The following is a 23,133-nucleotide window of genomic DNA, read 5'->3' as shown; positions in this document are numbered from 1 at the left end:
GACAAATCATAAAACACAGGATTCTCAAAGAACTTAATGCAACCGTGATTATCACAACGAATCATTGTTGGCCTTGTTGTCACAAAATCTAGCAAGCCCTATGGAGGGAAAGCCTATAGGACGAAGAGCTAGACTAAGTGCCAACAACGGGACAATGGTGTGAAAATTTGAAAACCCAAATCCCTACTGCAACAAACTGATATTACTTCTCCTACTTGTTAATTCATGCAAGTTATTTACTGTGTTACACTGTAAATATTGAAGTAAATACCACTGCAACCTTCACTAATTAAATTATATGCGGAAACAAGAAATAAGCAAGAATAAATAACCACACACACAATTGACACTGTTGTTTTTGGACAAATGTCCCCGGAAAAACCCAATGCGGGAAAATCGGTGCAACAGCTAAGGGTTTGTATTATTATGCTGTAGTTTCTGAATACAATCTTTGGAAGCCTTACTGGCTATCTGATACAGAGAATCTGACTGGAAAAGAAATTAGTGAGAAATACCTCATTCTATCACTGGAGATTCAATACTGATCCAAGATCTGGATGGCAAGCCCCATACTAGGCTCTGCGTCACCCTTCTTGCTGATCAATTTACCTTTGGAACTTCGACTCTCTGCCCTTCCAGTCTCACACCCTAGCTTCTGGGGCTAGAACTCGACTCTCCAGAAAATTTCGAATCTCCTCTCAGGCTTTGCGCTGCCTCAATGTGGCTCTACGCTACCTCTTTTGGATCTCTCTTTGCCTCCTCTACAATGTATCCCCGGATCAGGAATCTCTCCAAATGGAAAACTATCCCTACGCCTCACTGCAAGAAATCTCCTCAATGACCTCTCTAACAATTGTTGCGTTGTTCTCTTGAGAAAATTGATCTTCTGATCTCTCACTCGATGTGTCTTCCAAATGCCCATCGAAGTCCTTCTTATAATCTTCTTGGTGAGTAATCAACGGCCCAAATTAAATTCTAATCAATGGCTCAGATCATATTGACTCGATCTCTGTCTTTTTCTAGAAGATTCACACCCAGTTTTATTAATACCCTTTAATTATTTTGATTTCCTAAGTTTAGACTTAGGCATCCATTAAAAATAATTAATTGTTTTAATAAAACTATCTCCCGGTGAAATTTCCCAAAACGATTTCTGGGCATTCTGGAATACATGTGTCCTAGCCTCCCTGCAAATTTTGAGGCTTAGAGCACATCCGATGCTACCAGAAATCAACACTGCCTCTTAGCAAGGAATGTGCTCTAGTAATGCAACCTACTGGAGCATCACCCTGACTCTGTAACATCTCCCTTTGCATTTTTGATGTTTGACATCACTGCCGACCAACTATTGCGCAAATGCTGCATCTGTGTTGTTGTTGACTCTGCATGCTGCCACCAAATACATCTTCACTGCAACTCTGCTTCAACTGTTGTTGCTGCCTTCTGCAACAACTGCAACGGAAAAACATCCAAAATACTAAACCAACTGTGTTCAGTATGATGCATTTGTCGTCCGATTTCTGACTGCTGCGTTGTCACTGAAGTCTCTGCATTGTTGTTGACTCTGCTCTGTGCCAACTGCATTGCTGGCAACACTAGCTATGCACTGCTCAGTATTTGACTGCTACTAGCCACTGCATTTGTCACTCTGGCATCTGATTGCACCACCTGACATTGGTCCATCCTACCACTGCTAACTATGGGCTCCCGTAGCAAGGTCTGGATCCAAGAGGTGGCCTCATCAAGGATCTTGCCCATCTATAGTTCTTTCGAACTACAGTACTAGATCACCCCACCTCTCCCCTAGAGGTATCTAGGCAATCATGGCAAACTCCTCCTCCTCGATCTTTGCAGTTGCAGCTTGCGGATCATGTTTCTCATCCTTGCCCTTCTTCTTGAGAGGACACTGCATAGCGTAGTGACCAAATTCACCACACCAGAAACATTTGATCTTTGAGACGTCCTTCTTCCGCCTCCGCTGCTCTTGCTGCCCCTTTGATGCAAGGGATGCATTCTCTTCCTCCTCCTTGGGCTTCGTCCCATTGCTATTGATACCATCAAGTTTGTACTTGACTAAGTCTCGCCTCATCTCTTCCTGTTGAAGAGCGGTTCACATCCCTTCCCGATCCGACAATTTCTCTTTGCCCAGGATACTCTGGGCAAATACTTGCCATTCTTCTGAGACTGAATTAAGGGCCAACCTCACCATCTCTGTAGGTTGAGGTGTTGATCCTAGAGCTGCCAACTGATCTCGGACTTCCTGAAGCTTCGATAGGAACATATCAATGCGTTCCCCCTTCTACATCCTTGAGGATTTCATTTTCTCCTCCAAGTACATCTTCCGCTGCTTAGAAGATCCTTGATACAATGTAGACAAGGCATCCCACATATCTTTGGCTATCCCTTTGCCAGCAATGTGACATACAACGTGATCCCTCACTCCGTCGAGGATCAACCGCTTGGCCTTCACCATCACAGCCTTGTACTTCTTGTGTGGATCTGCATCGACAGGTTTAGCTACCACACTATCGACATAGGCTTTGAGATCATGCTCATCGAGAAGGCAGGAGATCCTAGCTTTCAAGATCACATAGTTGGATGCTCCGTCCAATCGATCTTGATCTCTCAGCCCATTAGCTGCCATCTATACCAACAAAAAATCGAATTGCTCCCTCTCTCCTCTACGCAACTGCTAGGCTGGCCTACGCACTCGTTGTTGGAGTTAGTAGATCTACTCCTCGCTATTGCTGCTCAGCACCTTAGAAATATAATTCCTTGGCTTGGAATTCACAGAGGAAGAAATACTGTAGCAAACAGATATTACTTCTCTTGTTAATTCATGCAAGTTATTTACTGTGTTACACTGTAAATATCGAAGTAAATACAACTGCAACCTTCACTAATTAAATTATATGCGGAAACAAGAACTGAGCTAGAAGAAATAACCACACACACAATTGACACTATTGTTTTTGGACAAATTTCCCCGAAAAAACCCAATGTGGGAAAATCGGTGCAGCAGCTGAGGGTTTGTATTATTATGCAATAGTTTCGAATACAATCTTTAGATGCCTTACTGGCTATCTGATATAGAGAATCTGATTGGAAGATAAATTAGTGAGAAATAGCTCACACTATCATAGGAAATTCAATACCGATCCAGGCTCTAGATCGCAAGCCCCACATTGCCTCTGCGTCAGCCTACATAGTTCAGCGTCACAACTACTAGGCTCTTCGTCACCCTTCTTGTTGGTTGATTTGCCTCTGGAACTTCGATTCTCTTCCCTTCTGGTCTCACACCCTAACTTCTGGCTCTAGAACTCGACTCTCCAACAAATTTTGAATCTCCTCTCAAGCTCTGCTCTGCCTCTTCTGGATCTCTCTCTGCCTCCTCTACAATATATCCCTGTATCAGGAAACTCTCCAACTGGAAAACTATCCCTGCCCCTCATTGCAAGAAATCTCCTCGATGACCTCTCTGGCAACCGCTGTGTTGCTCTCTTGATAAAATCGATTTCTGATCTCTCACTCGATGTGTCTTCCAAATGCCCATCGAAGTCCTTTTCATAATATCCTCGTTAAGTAATCAATGGAATAGATTAAATTCTAATCAATTGCTCAAATCATATTGACTCGATCTTCGTCTTTTTCTAGAAGATTCACACCCAATTTTATTAATACCCTTTAATTATTTTAATTTCCTAACTTTAGACTTAGGCATCCATTAAAAATAATTAATTATTTTAATAAAATGTCTCTGTGTGGGATTTCCCAAAACGATTTTTGGGTATTCTGGAATACATGTTCCCTAGCGTCCCTGCAAATTTTGAGGCTTAAAGCACATCCAACGCTACTAGAAATCAACACTCCCTCTTAGCGAGGAATGTGATCTAGTAATGCAACCTGCTGAAGCATCACCCTGACTCTGTAACATCTCCCTCTGCGCTGTTGATGTTTGACATCACTGCCCACCAACCACTGCGCAAATGTTGCATTTGTGCTGCTGCTGACTCTACATGTTGTTTCCAATTGCATTTGCACTGCAACTCTGCTCCAATTGCTATTGCTTCTTTCTGCAACAACTGCGACTGGAAAACATCCAAAATATTGAACCATCTGTGTTCAATATGATGTATCCGTCATCCGAGTACTGAGTGTTGCACTGTCAGTGAAGTCTCTACGTTGTTGTTGACTCTGCTATGTGCCAATTGCACTGTTGGCAACACTAGCTTTGCGCTGCTCAATATCTGACTACTTCTAGCCACTGCTTCTGCCACTCTGGCATCTAACTGCACCACCTAACACTGGTCCATCTTGCTACTGCTGACTATGGGCTCCCGTAGCAAGGTCTTGATCCAAGAGGTGGACTCATCAAGGATCCCACCCATCTGTAGTTCTTTCGAACTACAATACTAGATCACCCCACCTCTCACCTGGAGGTATCTAGGCAATCATGGCAAACTCCTCCTCGATCTTTGCGGTTACAGCCTGCGGATCATGTTTCTCGTCCTTGTCCTTCTTCTTGAGAGGACACAGCATAGCGTAGTGACCAAATTCACCACACAAGAAACATTTGATCTTCGAGATGTCCTTCTTCCGCCTCCACTGCTCTTGCTGCCCCTTTGATGCAAGGGTTGGATTCTCCTCCTCCTCCTTGGGCTTCATCCCACTGTTGCTACTACCATCAAGTTTGTACTTGACTAAGTCTCACCTCATCTCTTCCAGTTGAAGAGAGGCCCACATCCCTTCCTAATCCGATAATTTCTCTCTGCCCAGGATGCTATCGGCAAATACTTGCCATTCTTCTGAGACTAAATTCAGGGCCAACCTCACCATCTCTGTAGGCTGGGGTGTTGATCCTACAACTTCCAACTGATCTCGAACTTCCTGAAGCTTCGATAGGAACAGATCAATGTGTTCCCCCTTCTGCATCCTTGAGGATCTCATTTTCTCCTCCAAGTACATCTTTCGTTGCTTGGAAGATCCTTGATACAATGTAGCCAAGGCATCCCACATCTCTTTGGTCGTACCTTTTCCAACAATGTGACATAAAACGTGATCCCTCACTTTGTCGAGGATCAACCGCTTGGCCTTCGCCATCTCAGCTTTGTACTTCTTGAGCGGATCTGCATCGACAGGTTCAGCTACCACACTATTGACATAGGCTTTGAGATCATGCTCATCTAGAAGGAAGGTGATCCTAGTCTTCCAGATCACATAGTGGATGCTTCATCCAATCGAGCTTGATCTCTCAGCTCATTAGCTGCCATCTCTGCCAACAAAAATATCAAACTGTTCCCTCTCTCCTCTGCGAAATTGCTAGGCTGGCCTACGCACTTGCTGCGAGAGTTAGTAGATCTGCTCCTCACTACTGCTGCTCAGCAACTGAGAAATAGAATTCCTTGGCTTGGAATTCACTGAGGAAGAAATACTGCAACAAACAAATATTACTTCTCTTACTTGTTAATTCATGCAAGTTATTTACTATGTTACACTATAAATATCGAAGTAAATACAACTGCAACCTTCACTAATTAAATTATATGTGGAAACAAGAATTGAGCTAGAAGAAATAACCACACACACAATTGACACTATTGTTTTTGGACAAATGTCTCCGGAAAAACCTAATGTGGGAAAACTGGTGCAACAACTGAGGATTATTATGCAATAGTTCTGAATAAAATCTTTGGATGCCTTACTGGCTATCTGATACACAGAATCTAACTGGCAGAGAAATTAGTGAGAAATACCTCACATTATCATGGGAAATTCAATACTGATCCAAGCTCTCGATGGAAAGCCCCACACAACCTCTGCGTCAGCCCATGCATTTCAGCGTTGTATCTACTAGGCTCTACGTCACCCTTCTTGCTGGTCGATTTTCCTTTGGAACTTTGACTCTCTGCCCTTCCGGTCTCACAACCGGCTCCTGGCTCTAAAACTCGACTCTCCAACAAATTTCGAATCTCCTCTCAAGCTTTGCGTTGCCTCAGCGTGGCTTTGCACTACCTCTTTTGGATCTCTCTCTGCTTCCTCTACAATGTATCCCCGTATCAGGGAACTCGCCAACCGGAAAACTATCCCTGCCCCTCACTATAAGAAATCTCCTCGATGACCTCTCTGGCAACTACTGCGCTGCTTTCTTGAGAAAATCAATCTCTGATCTCTCACTCGATGTGTCTTCCAAATGCCCATCAAAATCATTTTCATAATCTTCTCGTTGAGTAATCAATGGAATAGATTAAATTTTAATCAATGGCTCAGATCATATTGACTCGATCTTCGTCTTTTTCTAGAAGATTCACACCCAGTTTTATTAATACCCTTTAATTATTTTTATTTCCGAACTTTAGACTTAGGCATCCATTAAAAGTAATTAATTATTTTAATAAAACTGTCTCCGTGTGGGATTTTCCAAAATGATTTATGGGTATTCTGGAATACATGTGCCCTAGCCTCCTTGCAAATTTTGAGGCTTAGAGCACATTTGATGCTACCATAAATCGACACTCCCTCTTAGTAAGGAATGTGCTCTAGTAATGCAACCTACTAAAGCATCACCTTGACTCTGTAACATCTCCCTCTGCACTGTTGATGTTTGACATCGCTACCCACCAACTATTGTGCAAATGCTGCATTTTTGATGTTGTTGACTCTGCATGTGATTGCCAACTGCATCTGCACTGCAACTCTTCTCTAACTGTTGTTTTTTCCTTCTGCAACAATTGCGACTGAAAAAAATCCAAAATACTGAACCAACTGTGTTCAGTATGATGCATCCGTCATCCGAGTTCTGACTGCTGCGCTGTCACTGAAGTCTCTATGCTGCTGCTGACTCTGATCTGTGCTAACTGCATTGTTGGCAACACTAGCTTTACGCTGCTCAGTATTTGACTGCTACTAGCCACTGCATCTGTCACTCTGGCATCTGACTCCACCTCCTAACTCTAGTCCATCCTACTACTGTTGACTATGGGCTCCCGTAGCAAGGTCTTGATCCAAGGGGTGGACTCCTCAAGGATCCTGCCCATTTGTAGTTCTTTCGAACTATAGTACTAGATCACCCCACCTCTCCCCTAGAGGTATCTGGGAAATCATGGCAAACTCCTCCTCGATCTTTGCAGTTGCAGCATGTGGATCATGTTTCTCGTCCTTGTCCTTCTTCTTGAGAGGACACTATGTAGCGTAGTGACCAAATTCACCACACTAGAAACATTTGATCTTCTAGACGTCCTTCTTCCGCCTCTGCTACTCCTGATGCTCCTTTGATGCAAGGGCTACATTCTCCTCCTCCACCTTGGGCTTCGTCCCACTTAGTCTCGCCTCATCTCTCCCTGTTGAAGAGCGGCCCACATCCCTTCCCAATCCGACAAGTTCTCTCTGCACAAGATACTCTGGACAAATACTTGCCATTCTTTTGAGACTGAATTCAGGGCCAACCTCACCATCTCTATAGGCTGAGGTGCTGATCCTACAGCTGCCAACTGATCTCGGACTTCCTGAAGCTTCGATAGGAACAAATCAATGTGTTCCCCCTTCTGCATCCTTGAGGATCTCATTTTCTCCTCAAAGTACACCTTCTGCTGCTCGGAAGATCATTGATACAACGTAGCCAAGGCATCCCACATCTCTTTGGTCATCCCTTTGCTAGCAATGTGACATACAATGTGATCCCTCACTCCGTCGAGGATCAACCACTTGGCCTTCGCCATCTCAGCCTTGTACTTCTTCTGTGGATTTGAATTGGCAGGTTCAACTACCACACTATCGACATAGGCTTTGAGATCATGCTCATCTAGAAGGCAAGAGATCGTAGCCTTCCAAATCACGTAGTTGGATGCTCCTTCCAATCGATCTTGATCTCTCAACCCATTAGTTGCCATCTCTACCACCAAAAAATTCGAACTGCTCCCTCTCTCCTCTGCGCAACTGCTAGGTTGGCCTACGCACTCCCTGCTGGAGTTAGTAGATTTGCTCCTCGCTACTGCTGCTCAACACCTGAGAAATAGAAATCCTTGGCTTGGAATTCACTTAGAAAGAAATACTACATCAAACTGATATTATTTCTCCTACTTGTTAATTCATGCAAGTTATTTACTGTCTTACACTGTAAATATCGAAGTAAATACGGCTGCAGCCTAAGTGGCAGGGAACGTGGGTCCAGGGTCCTTTTCCGTACGGAAACGAAACGGAAACGGGGAAACTTGTATGGTATGGTCCGGAAACTTGTTTTCGGTCATACTGGCCCGTCTCTTGAGGAGGAAACGTGGCCAATACAGCTGGAAACACGTTTCTGGGCCATACGACAGAGTTTCCCCACGCAGATTGACTTTTTCTTATTTTTTTATTATTATTTTGTTTTCTATTTTTTAATTGGATGACTAAAGTGGCTTCTAGTTGCTTCTAGATGCCTCTCTCAAGTTATAAAAGTGACCTTCGCCTCATTCTCTCATCACACAATTGAGCAAGTCGTTTCTCTTGGAGTCTGACGATTTTAGCAAAGGAGAAGAGAGAAAGAGAGCAGTGGTTTCAGCTAGGGTGTTTTCAACAGTGAGCAAATGAGATTTCAGCAACAAGAGAAAGAGATTTCAGCAGCAGATTTGGAGTGCAGATTTTCCAGCTACGACATTCTTGGCTTTTTGGCTTAGCTACAGCCATATTTCTCTTGTCTTTTCTGGCATTTGGGGGTAGCTTCAGCTACAGAAAATTAGTTTGGGTAAGCAACATTCATTTTCTTAGTTTTTCCCACTATTTCTTCAATTTTTCCAGGGTGTATGCTGCCAAAAATATGAAAAACGTTTTTTATTTACAGATTTGTTTTTTTAATTTATTTTTGTAACAATGGCTTCCAACCAAAGTGCAGTTGCAAGTTCAAGCACTAGGGCCAACCCAAGGGCTGAATATTATCCTCTTTGGAGGCATGTTCAGAAGCTTAAAAAATGTGGAGGTGGTGGTTCATGGGAATGGCGATGTAATCTTTGCAATAATTCGTACAAGGGCTCCTACCCAAGAGTGAAGGCACATCTTTTGCATGGAGGAGGACAGGGGGTTGTGGGTTGCACAAAAACAACAGATCCATTGGCAAGGAGGGCATATAAAAGAGAGAAAGATGAGGCGAATGTTATTAAGAGAAGGCATGATGAGCTCACTCAAGCTACTTCTCAAGCTCCATCTAACATTGAGCCAAGGATTGTAGTTGAAGCAAGAAAGAGGAGAGTCGGTGCCACTCAACAACATGAACAACTAGCACCCAAAAATACAAAAGGGGCATCCCCTTCAGTTCAAGAAAGCAGAATTGCTAAATTGGTGAATGCGCAAGCGAGAGAAGAAACTCATTCCAGAGTGGCTAGGTGCATTTATGCATGTGGTATCCCATTCAATTTTGTTTGCTCTCCTTACTAGCAAGATATGATAAGGACAATTAACAAAGCTCCTCAAGGGTACAAGGGGCCCAACTATGAGAAAGTCAGAACTCAGCTTTTCAAAAATGAGAAGGAGCTTGTGGAGGATATTTTATCATCAATTCGTTCTTCCTGGAGTAGCTCTGGGGTTACCATAGTCTCAGATGGATGGACAAATACAAGGCGCAGACCATTGATAAATATCATTGCCACTTGCCCCAAAGGAGCAATGTTTATCAAGGCGGAAGACTGCCCAGGAGAGGTAAAAGATGCACAGTTCATTGCTAATGTTATTATAAAGCTATTGAACAAATAGGGCCTAACAAGGTGGTGCAAGTTATCACGAATAATGCACCAGTTTACAAAGCTGTAGGTTTAATTATTGAGGGGAGGTATGACCACATCTTTTGGACACCATGCATTGTCCATAATATGAATTTGATCTTAGAGGAGATCGAAAACAAAGTTTCTTGGATAAAGGAAATGATAGGGGAAGCAAAGAAGATTGTCAAATTCATCACCAACCACCACCAATCTCAGGCCATATTTCGAGAGTACTCCAAATTGGAGTTGTTAAAAGTTTTTGAGACAAGATATGCCTCAAACTTCCTGATGTTGCACTGCCTTGTTGAGGTTAAGCATGCATTAGTTTCTATGGTGGTGAGTCAACTTTGGATTCAGTGGAGACAAGAAGATTCAGAGCAGGGATATATGGTGCGTAGATTGTGCCTTGATGAGGATTGGTGGAGCAAGGTATATTTCTTGCTAAAGTTCACAACCCCTGCGTTTGAGCTTCTTCAGAGTGCTGACACTAACCAACCTTTCTTAGGAGAGGTATATGATGGCATGGATTCCATGGTTGAGAAAACTATGGAAATCATTTCGTAAGAGTCTCCATAAATTTTGTTTGTTGATGATCATTTTGCTGGTTTAGTCAAGAAAATCATTATTGATAGGTGGAACAATTTCAGCACTCAATTGCACACTTAGCACATGCCTTGAACCCCAAATTTTATGATGACGAGCTTATTGCTCAAAGAAATGGGAAGAGGAAGGTACCCAATAAGGATAGAGAGGTGGCTAATGGGGTGAAAAAAAGCCCTTATGAGAATGTTTCCTTCTCATCTACACATGGAGGTAAAGGAAGAATTTTCCAGTTTTGCTGTAGGGATGATTATGCAAATATATCAGCCTTGGAGGAGGGAAGCACCATGGATCCAATTAGGTGGTGGATTTGTCATGGAGCAAACGGTGTACATTTGCAAAACCTTACCATTCGTATTCTTTCACAAGTGGCAAGCTCTTCATCAGCAGAAAGGAATTGGAGCACTTATGGTTTTATTCATTCTGTGAAGTGCAATAGGTTGGGCTCACAGAAGGCAAAGGATCTTGTTTATGTGCACTCCAACCTTTGCCTTGCATCTCGTAGGGGTCCAAAATACAACAGTTGTCCTTCTAAAGAATGGGATGTGGATGCAGAAAGTCCTGATTTGGATCTCTCTCTTGTTGCCCTGAATATTGAGGTCCAGCTTGGAAGTGGAATGGGCTCGTCATCTTCTTCAGCACCACCATCCACTGTTGAGCATGGTTCTGCTTCTATTTTTGATGAGAATTATGATGATGAGGATTAGTCTTTTGTCTCTATAATTCTTGCGACCTTATAGTCTTTATTGTACTTGCAGCCTCATATATTAATATATAATAAAGGTTGCTTTTGGATATTCCAATATTTTTATTTTCATTATGTGATCATTCATGAGTAAATGTGATGTAAATTTAATCATAATGTTTAAATGTAATAAATTATAATGTATCATGTATGCTTTATGATTGCATATATATATATATATATATATATATATATATATATATATATATATATATATTCGCATTTCCTTGTTTCCAAAATTTGGGGAGGCCGCGTTTCGTACCCGTGCCCGTTTCGGAAACTCGTACTTGTTTCCCCTTTTTGTGCAACTTACACTGCAACATTCACTAATTAAATTATATGTGGAAACAAGAACTGAGCAAGAAGAAATAACCCACACACACAATTGACACCGTTGTTTTTGGACAAATGTCCCTGCAAAACCCAATGCGAGAAAACTGGTGCAACAGCTAAGGGTTTGTATTATTATGCAGTAGTTTATGAATACAATGTTTGGATGCCTTACTGGCTATCCGATACGGAGAATCTGACTGGCAAAGAAATTAGTGAGAAATACCTCATTATCACTAGAGATTCAATACTGATCCAGGCTCTGGATGGCAAGCCCCACACTGCCTCTGTGTCAACTTGCGCAGTTCAATGTCACCCTTCTTGCTGGTCGATTTGCCTCTGGAACTTCGACTCTCTGCCCTTCTGGTCTCACACCCTGGCTTTTGGCTCTAGAACTTGACTCTCCAACAAATTTCGAATCTCCTCTCAGGCTTTGCGCTACCTCAGTGTGGCTCTACGCTGCCTCAGCGTGGCTCTGCACTACCCAACATGGCTCTGCGCTGCCCAGCATGGCTCTACACTACCTCTTCTAGATCTCTCTCTGCCTCCTCTGCAATGTATCTCCGGATCATGAAACTCTCCAACTGGAAAACTATCTCTGCCCCTCACTGCAAGAAATATCTTCGATATCCTCTCTGGGAACTGCAACACTGCTCTCTTGAGAAAATCGATCTCTGATCTATCACTCGATGTGTCTTCCAAATGCCCATCGAAGTCCTTATAATCTTCTCGTTGAGTAATCAACAACCTCAGATTAAATTCTAATCAATGGCTCAGATCATATTGACTTGATCTTCGTCCTTTTCTAGAAGATTCACACCCAGTTTTATTAATACCCTTTAATTATTTTAATTTCCTAAGTTTAGACTTTGGCATCCATTAAAAATAATTAATTCTTTTAGTAAAACTGTCTCTGGGTGGAATTTCCCAGAACAATTTCTGGGTATTTTGGAATACATGTGTCTTAGCCTCCTTGCAAATTTTGAGGCTTAGAGCACATCCGATGCTCTACCAGAAATCAACAAATGGCCCATTGTCACTACAACCAAAGTTCCCTACTCTTCATCGATGAGAGGATTCCCGGTTCACTTGTGATAGATAGTCTAAGTCTTGAGGTACAAAGTGATGGAGCTAGTTTAAAGAGAGGCTCAATAAAGGCACGAGGCTTCAAAGAAGCAAATTGCTTTCTAAGAAAAGCCCTAGAAACAAAGGCACAAGACATAGGGTTTGAAGATTTTTTACGGTAATACGTATTCACATGGTCAATTCTTGAGAGAAGAAAGGGATTCTTATGATTTACTCTATCGAGTACTAAGCTCATACAACCCTCAAGGAAGTCAAGTTGAGGGAGAACCTGTGGTTTCCCGTGCAAGCACCTAGGGTTTCCATCTTGGATCAAAGGTCAAGAGATTTTATGGATGAAACTCACGCGGATGCCCACCAAACTTGGAGGATAGGTAGCCTAGACCCTAAAATTGATGTTTGGGGTCTCAAATTCCCGAAAAATCACCTCTCTAAAATTTTGTGGGAAGCCCTAGATTTCCACTTTATCTTTAGGGGACTGCAATTTAGAAGGAGAAAACTATGGAGAGAGAGCTTTGATCACCAAATGGCTTGGACCAATCCCTTTTCCTTTGGGCATATGGAGTCCTAGATGCTTTAGATTTTCCAAAATCGTCCTTAAGGAGGTCAAGAATTGATGCCCTAGTTACCAACCCTCAACAATTACCCACTTAAGAATTATGGAGTTTCATGGAGAAAAACAATATTTCATCTATACTAGGAACATTCATCATTTTCCATACAATGAGCAACATATGCAATTGTCAACCAAATAACTTTCAAAATTATCTTCAATAAATTAGGGAACAATAAAAATAACCTAGTTGCAACAATTCCATACATTAGACATATTCCAAAAGAAAAACTTCAATATAAAGCACTACAAGATGACAACATAATATATCCATCCACAATTCAAGAGATAGCTCCAAAGAAGATCAAATTTCAGCGCCAAATATCAAAATGCATCTAAGATCATCCAATATCCAACCAAAGAAAAAGTGTTAATTTGCCAAAAAGGCTAAAATTCTCAAGTGTGATGATGATCTCTCAAAAACGAACTTAAGTTCTATTTATATGATTCCTCCTAAATCAATTTTAGCGTATTAGCACCCAAAATATTATAATAATGAACAAGATACATGCTTTGGTTAGAAGCTGACCAAGGTAGCTTTTACAAATTATGAATTAGCCATCCAAATGCTAGCCGAGTTGATGATGTCACGCTAATGTAGGGCCATTGGAGGGCCACGTTGAGTCGTCTAGGTGCCAAGATGTGAGAGAGGGCTCCATAAATCACAAACTAGGGGATGGCCCTTAATTCTTCATGCAAGTCATCATGTGGGGCCCTAAAGTGGGTTTGGGGCACAAATGCAGATCTCATGGGTCTCCTGATGATAGAATAGGCTGTATGATGCTCCAAATAAGGGATCTAATGATGGTTCTTTCCCTCCCATGTCTCAAGGGTGAGACAAACCTCCTTTTGGAGTCAAATCAGTTAACACTCCATATGGTACATCGACTGAGCACACTGGTCCAAGTGCATCATCTCGTGAATAATGTGAGGCAACAAAACAACTGCTGAAGGTGTTGATGTTGCCCATGGTGTGAAATGATGCTCTGCACATGATGGGAGTCCCATGGCTCTCAACGCATCCCCTCGGGTGTCAATATGATCCTCTAGTGGACATGGGCCCCAATTAAGTTGCCCAACCCATGATCAAACCACCTGCCAATTACATATAAGATCCAATGCACATCCACACCATTAGGTACAATAACTCATTAGTGCATCTAAGTGAACCAAGCTTGTTTATCAAGGGCATGATTGAGACTTCATAATGAGCTTCCCTTCCAACTTTGGGCCTTTGATCTCGAAGTAGTGTTACCTCCCTAGGTATGAGTGGTTAATAAACAACCCTATTAGGTGTTCACAACCCCTAAGGGGAAGGACAATTCCTTGGTACATCCTTCATTTGATAGGTGTCATGTGAATGATGATGGATGGATGGGGACATGGGGGTCTCAAGGCCAAAGGCCACGGGTTCAAGGGTGTCAATGAAGAGAGATGTCCACATAAGTAGTGTTACCTTCCTAGGTATGAGTGGTTAATAAACAACGCTATTAGGTGTTTCTGACCCCTAAGGGGAAAGACAGTTCCCTGGTACATCTTTCATTTGATAGGTGTCATGTGAATGATGATGGATGGATGGGGACATGGGGGTCTCAAGGCCAAAGGCCATGGGTTCAAGAGGGATGTCCACATACTAGGTGTCTAGATGTAAGAGGGAGCAATCATGGATACATGAGTTCCCTTGACATTTTTTTTTCCACCTTTCTATATTTTCCTTTTGCCTCTTCTTGATTTTTTCTTTGTATTATTTCTCGGGGCTCCAGGAAATGAAAGCATGTTGTGTATGATGTAAGTAGTTATTACCCCCTTAAGGTGGGGCAGTTCATCAGCCACAAGGGGTTGGGACTTGCGTGGTTTCCTTCATGAGGTGGGAGCACTCATAGGACCCAAGGAACCAGGGTGATACCCATAATAAGGGCTAGATCTCATGTTTGGCGTTTATTCACTTGCTATATTAATGTTTCGACCATCTTTTGCATTTTTATAATATTCATTCTTTTTGTTTCTTGCTTGTGGCCATGATATGCTTTTAACATTCTTTTAGCTGCATTAACCTTCGAGGCAAGATTTTTAGGCCCGAACTAGACATGTGAACAAGGGGGAGGGGTGTGCCAGTGCCTTATGGACCCAGAGAGGGAAAATGATGAAATAAGACTTGTAATGCGAGGAGGGGATTGAAAATGCGGATCAGGAAAAGGGGACCACACCACCAAAATTACGGTTTCCCAAGTAGTACCCTTCCTAAAGCCATAGGCCAGTAGGGGAGATCCCATAGGACTAGGATTGAGGATTAACCCCCCAATTAAGGTGAGGGAACAAAATTGCAGTTGAAGTCATTCCTTCTTCCAAGTCACTCAATAATCCATGCCTAAGATGCCCAAGGAAAAACAAGCATAAGTACCTGATTACACAATGAAAAACATACCTTTTGTGTTGGATTTCCCACGTTCAAACATACGCTCTCAATGTTGATTTCTAGTAGCATCGGATGTGCTCAAAGCCTCAAAATTTGCAGGGAGGCTAGGACACATGTATTCCATAATACTTGGAAATCGTTCTGGGAAATTCCACCCAGAGACAATTTTATTAAAATAATTAATTATTTTTAATGGGTGCCTAAGTCTAAACTTAGGAAATTAAAATAATTAAAGGGTATTAATCAAACCGAGGGTGAAACTTCTAGAAGAAGACGAAGATCGAGTCCAATGATCTAAGCCATTAATTAGAATTGAATTTGGGTCGTTGATTACTCAACTGGAGGATTATAAGGACTTAGTGACACCCTGGTGGACACACATCAAGGCTAGCCACACCGCTCTGCCTCACCTCACAGCCAGCTCTGTGACCTCACATCTCGCCTGAGCTCTGATACCATATCAGAGAGGAGAGACTCAGACACAAAACTCAACAACTTGAAACTTAGAACTTTAACCACTTGCTTTCATACGCTGATTAAACAGGTATTTAACATGACAAAGAAAGTTCTGGAGTTCGATGGGGCGGTGGCTTCTTCAAGAAGCTTGCCCATTTTGTCAACGAATTCTAGAACCTGCACTTTGAAATATCTGTTGTATTCTTTAGAACAGTCTAACTACATTAATACAGATAATTAGATATTAATTAATTTTTTATTTTTATTTTTTAAACTGAAACTTAAGTTTTATTTCATTTTCTAAACCCCAATTGTTTATTTTATTTTTAAACTTTTATCAAAAAATTATAAGTAAAAATTATAAGTAAATTTTTTGCCGCTGGTGAATAAGTGTCTTAGACTTTTTACTTGATAGGATTCGAACCTACTTTCTTGAATGTGAGGGGCACTTTTATTAACATACGACCAGCTATTGCTAGCAGCTTTCCCATCGCATTATATATGGAAGTTTACGGTCTTCCCCGCCAATTTCGATCCAAGAGATGCAAACGCATTTCAGAAGATGGGCCCACGTGTTCTTGGCACATTAATATCTATTTGTTTAGAGCGATCCCCGTTCAATAAAGTAGTGCTCAAGTCTGAGGGGTTTTTTTCGTAGACTTCTATTTGGGTACCTAAGGCCTAATTAAAAGATAATAATAAAGGATATAATAAAGGATATGACGACGGGAGAGCGCTTATTTAAATTAAATTGGTTTAAGCATAAAAGAATTAATTATATATTTTTATTAAAATAAATATTAATAATAATATAATGTAGGTAGTTAAAATATATGTTTTACACAATCTAATATAGTTTTTACATAATAAAATATATATTTTGAACTAATCTTATTTTGAAAAAATACTATTTGAGAGAGATTTAATTGGTTCTTCTCATATGGTCCGGGTGGTCTTAAGGTTAGAGAGGCAAGCCACTAGATAGAGGCAACTTAAGAAGAATATGATTGATGAGTGAGGGATCCATTCATTGCAGAAAATGAATTTGTTTAACCATAAATTCTTAATAAGTTATAATTAGTAAGAATAGTGAGGAGATGGATTGTATGTTGAAAGTTTATAATGAAAACAACCCATAGAATGTTAGGGTTGTCACACAACTAGTCAAAAAAGTCATGTCGCTATTTTTTTAATATCTTTAATATTAAATTGGTTCTCTTTAAAAAGTTAAAAATATTTATTAAAAATATTTATATCACTTTAGACATAATTTAACATTAAATCTGTCCAAATCACTAAGAAAACTATTTTAATATCTATATCATATATTTATTAGAAAATTATGATTCAATAAATCAGATTCTCATTCTCATATATTTTTTATTTTAGCAAAGTTATAAATCAATATTTTTCCAATTCACTATTATTACATCACAATAAAAGCTATTAAAGATGATTAGATTTAAATATTATATATAAAAATATTAATTACTCCTTATTTGAATTATATTTTTAATAACTTTATCAATGAAATCCCCGTAGAAAACGAGCCCTAAGTATGCCTCGTGCGGAGCGGAGCGGTGCGCCTGGTGAAATGGTGGTCAACCTGGACTAATGCGCATGGTGCGACTGACTTTGTGTGTGTTTTGGAGACGCGGGGCTGATCTTCGACAACTCAGCCGCACTCACGGTGTTTACAGAACGGTTTTTATTTTCCATTTTGGTTTATTTGTTTTTTTTCCTTGTATAACATGCTACGAGCGCTTGGATTTTTTTGATTTGGTACGACCTTGGTGTTTGCTGGGTGTATCTTATTTTAAGGGAGTTGTTTATAGAGGTTGAAAAGTTAAAAAGTGCTTGGAATTTAGGTAAAAAAATTAAAAAATAAATATTGTAGAGACAGTGTTTGAATAGTGTTTTCGATGGTAGAAATAGATTCAGCACCATCAAAACCATCTACAACACCTAAAATTTTGAAGTTTAATAACTATCACTTGGATTTACAAAAATCTTTGCCAGATTTTCTACCAGAATTTCCATAACTTTCAAGGCAATTCCTCCAGCTAATTAAACTACCACATTTTTAAACCTTAAATTATTAATTATTTTTAATTAAAATATACCAATTTAAAAATAATTTTTAATTAACACAAATTTGGAACTAACCTCTTTGCTAATAATCTTCAATGAATTGAGGTATTATCATTTTTTGAAATTGAGATATTATCATTTTTTGAAAGTGAACTTCAGTATGTCAATGACGCACCATTCCTATACAAGTAGGAGAATGGAATGACGCGAAGGATGTCGAGTAATAATTCTAAGGTGAAATTAACTTAGTTCATAAAATATCGAAAATTTTGAGGGCTTGGAATTCCCAAAAAAAAAGTTGGAATGGCTCGCAGTCTATATAAGTGACAAAGGATGGTCCAATTTGATTAAAGTTTATTTTGATTCTCTTTTTTCAGCAACGAAAAAGCTTGATTATATTATATAAGGAATATAATGATGAGAATATTTTTCCAAACAAGCACTGCATATGAGCTAGAAACGGACTAATAATCCGTTGCAGAAAAAATTTGAGAAAGAGGATAGAAATCCCCAAAACACATAAATCTAATGATCATCCAAAAAGACAGTCATTCTCTGTAATAGAGGCCTCAAAGACGATATTTTGCAAATACAAACATTTGGAGAACTAAGATCCTCCGTGGAGGATACAACGCAAATTCCAAAAAAGTGATTGACAAAATCAAAATGAGGACAACAAGGACAAAATTGACAAAACATACCTGACACCAGCAAGATGATATTATGCTTCAGGGAAAGAAAATTCTATGATAAAAAACACTTTCTTGTTAGAAATTACCTTCATGTGCCATATCCCTGGAGTTGTAAACAGACCTTCCTTTAATAAACTGTCTGCCTTCTTGTTCTGTAACCTGTAAATGCGCTGTATGGAACATCCTTCCATCCTTTCCCATAGGAAAACAATCCTGTTCATCCAACCTGCAAGTTGAGGATTGCTAATATGGATTTTTCCCAGAACAAAATCAACCATTACTTTGGAATCCCCAAAAATTGAGACGGACTGAATGTTAAAGAAAAAACAGAAAAAGAGAAGCCCCGCGAGAGCCATCGCCTCCGCTTTGCAGCCGGATCTTTTTCCTCCATTCCACGAAATAAGAAATTGAGTATTTTCATCCATGATGATGTGGATTCCACAACCACAAGAGTTGTTTTGTGCCGCTCCATCAAAGAACGCTTTCGGGAACATGTTATGAAATAGATCATCCATGTTGGGATTTAATCTTTTTTCCTTGGGAGGCTTTTCAGGTAAGGCATCAAAAAGAAAAGATATGCTTTGGATGATTCCCATGAAAGGCTCCTTACTTTCCTTAAAAAATTTGTTGTTCCTCCATCTCCATATGCACCATAAGGTAATGATAAAAATCGGCCTCCAGGATTTCTTTTGCCTGCTCCACCAAACAAAAGCCTCTTGTATGGATGAGTGAGAAGCATGAGGGAAACCATATAAAATTTCCAGAGCTTGCCAAATCTGCTGCGTTTTCTGACAGAGAAGGAACATATGACAGTTTGTTTCATCCTCAGATTTGCAAATTGAGCAGAGACCCAGACCCTGCCAACCCCTCTTTTTTAAATTTTCCCAAGATAAGTTTTTATTGTGGAATACCAGCCACGAGAAAAAAATGGATTTGGAGAGGCATCCTGATTTCCAGAAATTTGATGGAAAAATAGAGCTGGGAATGGCATTTCTTGAGGCTATCAGATTCAGGTAAATATCCTTTACTCGAACCTGGGATATCCCTTTCATATCTTTCCATGTTAGGACATCGATATCTAAGGAGCGATGTATTCCGCAATTTCTCAGACAAACTTTTAAATTCTTCCACTGTCTTGCTACATTCTCAGACATCCCCATATTGCCATCTTCTTTCCAATTAGGGAAGGGTCCATGCCATTCTGCAATAAGTTTGTCCCAAGTAAAATAACATTTTCTGTGCAAAAATTAAGGAGAGTCTCAGGCAAGCTGATTTCCTCTTGTCCACTCAAGAAAGAATAAAGTCCTGTGAGAATCTTTCTACTAGTGTGGAAACTCCAAATCAGATTCTTTAGAAAAAACCCTTATATCTTACGAAAACTTAGCCATATTGCAGAACCATAAATGGATCTGATCCTTCCCAACCTGAACCAGTATGAGATATCCTTACTGCCCATATACTTCGTTTTTATCGTATCGCTCCATGGACCCTCTCTGAAAATCCCTCTCCATAGGGATTTGCATAGAAGGGCCTTTCCAAAACTCCGCAAGTCCAACAACCCCCATCCCCCAAGATTTTTTGGCAACGAGATGGCAGATAACTTAGACAAGTGAAATTTTCTTTTCTCATCCTGGCCACCCCAAATAAAATTTGTTGTTATCTTGTTCATTTTCTGAATAATGCTTGCTGGAAGAAAAAAAGATGTGCCCAATAAACCGCGAGTTGAGTTAGGACTGATTGAGCCAGAATGACTCTTCCTGCCATAGAAAGGCATTTATATTCCCATACTGAAATCTTTTTGTAGTATCTTTCTATTATCCATTGCCAGTCCATTTTAGAGTATCCTTTTTCTTTTAGCTGGAATCCTAAATATTTCATTCCCTGATTGATGGACCGCGCCTCTATCCCAAAGAGAGAGGAAATCCACTCTATTAGTTCCAGATTACCATCATTATGGAAGAGAGCAGATTTGGACTCATTTATTTGTAAGCCTGTGGCCCTTTGGAACTTTTTGAGGATATCATATAAGCATAACCAAGTGAGCCTGCAAAGCATTCCAAAAATAAGTATATCATCAACAAATAGATTATGCGATATATAATTGTTCCTGCAGATCCTCAGAGGTTGACATCTGTTTTCACTAACTGCCTTATTGATGTGCAGGCTTAACGAGTTCATTGCCAGGATAAACAATAAGGGAGATAGCGGGCATCCTTGGCGCAGACCCCTGGCAGCTAGAAAAAAAGGAGATGGAATCCCATTTATTATAACAACATAGTTCACCTTCTCCACACAGGCCATTACCCAATTTATCATGTTTGCTCTCAGTCCAATCTTTGCAAGAAGGCATCTGATGAAACCCCAATCGAGGCAATCATATGCCTTTCGGAGATCAATTTTGAAAATGGCAGCTTCACTTTTTTTGGTGTGCATGGAAAATAAAACCTCCTGAGTGTTAGCAACAACGTCCAAAATATTTCTTCCTTTCAGAAAAGCATGCTGATCCTTTGTTAAATACTTTGACAAGGTTCCTTTTAACCTTTCTGCGATAATTTTTTATATGATTTTGTATGAAATGTTGCAAAGAGATATCGGCCTGTAGTCTTGGAAAGATTCCGCTTCCTTTTTCTTGGGGATGAGGGCGATATGAGTGGATGAGGTAATCTGGTGGATGCTGCCTGACATTCTTGAGCCCTCAACCATCCTTAGCAGATCTTGTTTGATAAGATCAAAAAAATGTATGAAAAATTCGATCGTCCAGCCATCTGGACCAGGGCATTTATCCTTTTTAAAGGATTTCATGGTTCCTAGGAGTTCTTCCTCCGTTATTGGCTGAAAGAGATAATCATTTTGATCCCCGTCAAACATTTGAGGAAAAAGATCTATTCCCCACATAATGTCCTGAATCCTGCAAACATCAGATCTTTTGTATTGGTTTCCAAAATATCTCACGGCTTCACTTGAGATGTCTTGTTGAGAGTATAGAAAGTCTCCCTTTCTGTCCTTTATTTTCCATATAGAATTCTTTTCTTTTCTTGACCTTGCAAATCTGTAAAAGAATTTTGAATTCCTGTCTCCTTCCTTTAGCCAGATTTCCCTGCTCTTTAATCTCCATGATGCCTCTTCATGTTCTAGGATTTTGCATTTCCTCCTTTGCAGTTCCTTTATATGACATCTCAAGTTGAAAGGGATACCATGAGCTACTAAATTTCTAGAGATGCTATCCAATTCCTTCTGAATTTCCCGAAGGGCTGATCTGTTTTGTTGTCTTTTTTTACACTTCCAATCCTTTACACAAATTCTAATGGAAGCCAGCTTATCTCTAAAAGTTAAGAATGGAGACATATTCTCTTTTGATGATAATTCCTTCCATTGTCTAATTATGGCTTCATTGAAAACAATATCTTCCAAACATAGCCTCTTAAATTTAAGAGGATACCCTTTCCTGAATCCCTTTTCTCTCCATCCTAAGAATATCGGCCTATGCACTACAACAAAACCAGCGATTTGCGCCAGATTTAGTGCCAGATTTTAGTGCATTTTTTTTTGTAATTGTGATGAGCAACCTGGCGCTAAATCTGGCTCTATTGTACAATTTTTAAAGCGTCCTTTTTTGCACCTGATTTTGCATCCTTTTTCATGCTAGATTTTGCATCATTTTTTACACCAAACTATGCATCATTTTTTGCGTCAAATTTTGAACCAAGATTTGCATCTTATTTTATGACAGGTTTTGCTTCTAGTTTTGTGTCATTTTTTGCATCTATTTTTCATTCTCTTTTGCTTCCTATTTTGTGTCATTATTTGCTTCCATTTTTGCACCATCATTTGCATCAAGTTTACACTGTATTTTGAATCCAATTTAACGTCTTTTTATGCATCCATTTTGTGTCAGTTTTTGCATCTAGTCTTACGCCAGCTTTTGTATCTAGTCTTACACTAGTTTTTGCTTCTATTTTTGCACCAGCTTTGGTGCCTATCTTTGCACCATGTGTTGAATTTGATTTAGCACCAAATTTTGCATCCATTTTTGTGCCCATTTTTGCATCTTTTTTTGGACCATTTTTTACATCCACATTTATGTTTGATTTGTCTCCATTTTTCCCATCTCATTTTGCACCATATTTTGCATCATTTGTTTCATCCAATTTTGCATCATTTTTAACACCATCTCTTGCATCTAATGTTACATCATTTTGAGCATCCAAATTTGCATTTATATTTGCATCTTATGTTGAGTCATGTGTTGTGTCCACCTTTGCATCTTATTTTGTGTCTAATGGTACATTCAATTTAGAGCCATTTTTTACGTCTACTTTTGTATTTGTTTTTGCACCAAGTTTTGCATCCAATTTTAAGCTATTTTATGCCCCTTTTTG

The sequence above is a fragment of the Pinus tabuliformis genome, chromosome 2_1, assembly GCF_031772625.1.
Source record: "Pinus tabuliformis cultivar Carrire ecotype Pingquan chromosome 2_1, CPIR1, whole genome shotgun sequence".
Lineage (NCBI taxonomy): Eukaryota > Viridiplantae > Streptophyta > Pinopsida > Pinales > Pinaceae > Pinus > Pinus tabuliformis.
The sequence above is the reverse complement of the archived record's forward strand: the minus strand, read 5'-3'. Positions refer to the sequence as shown.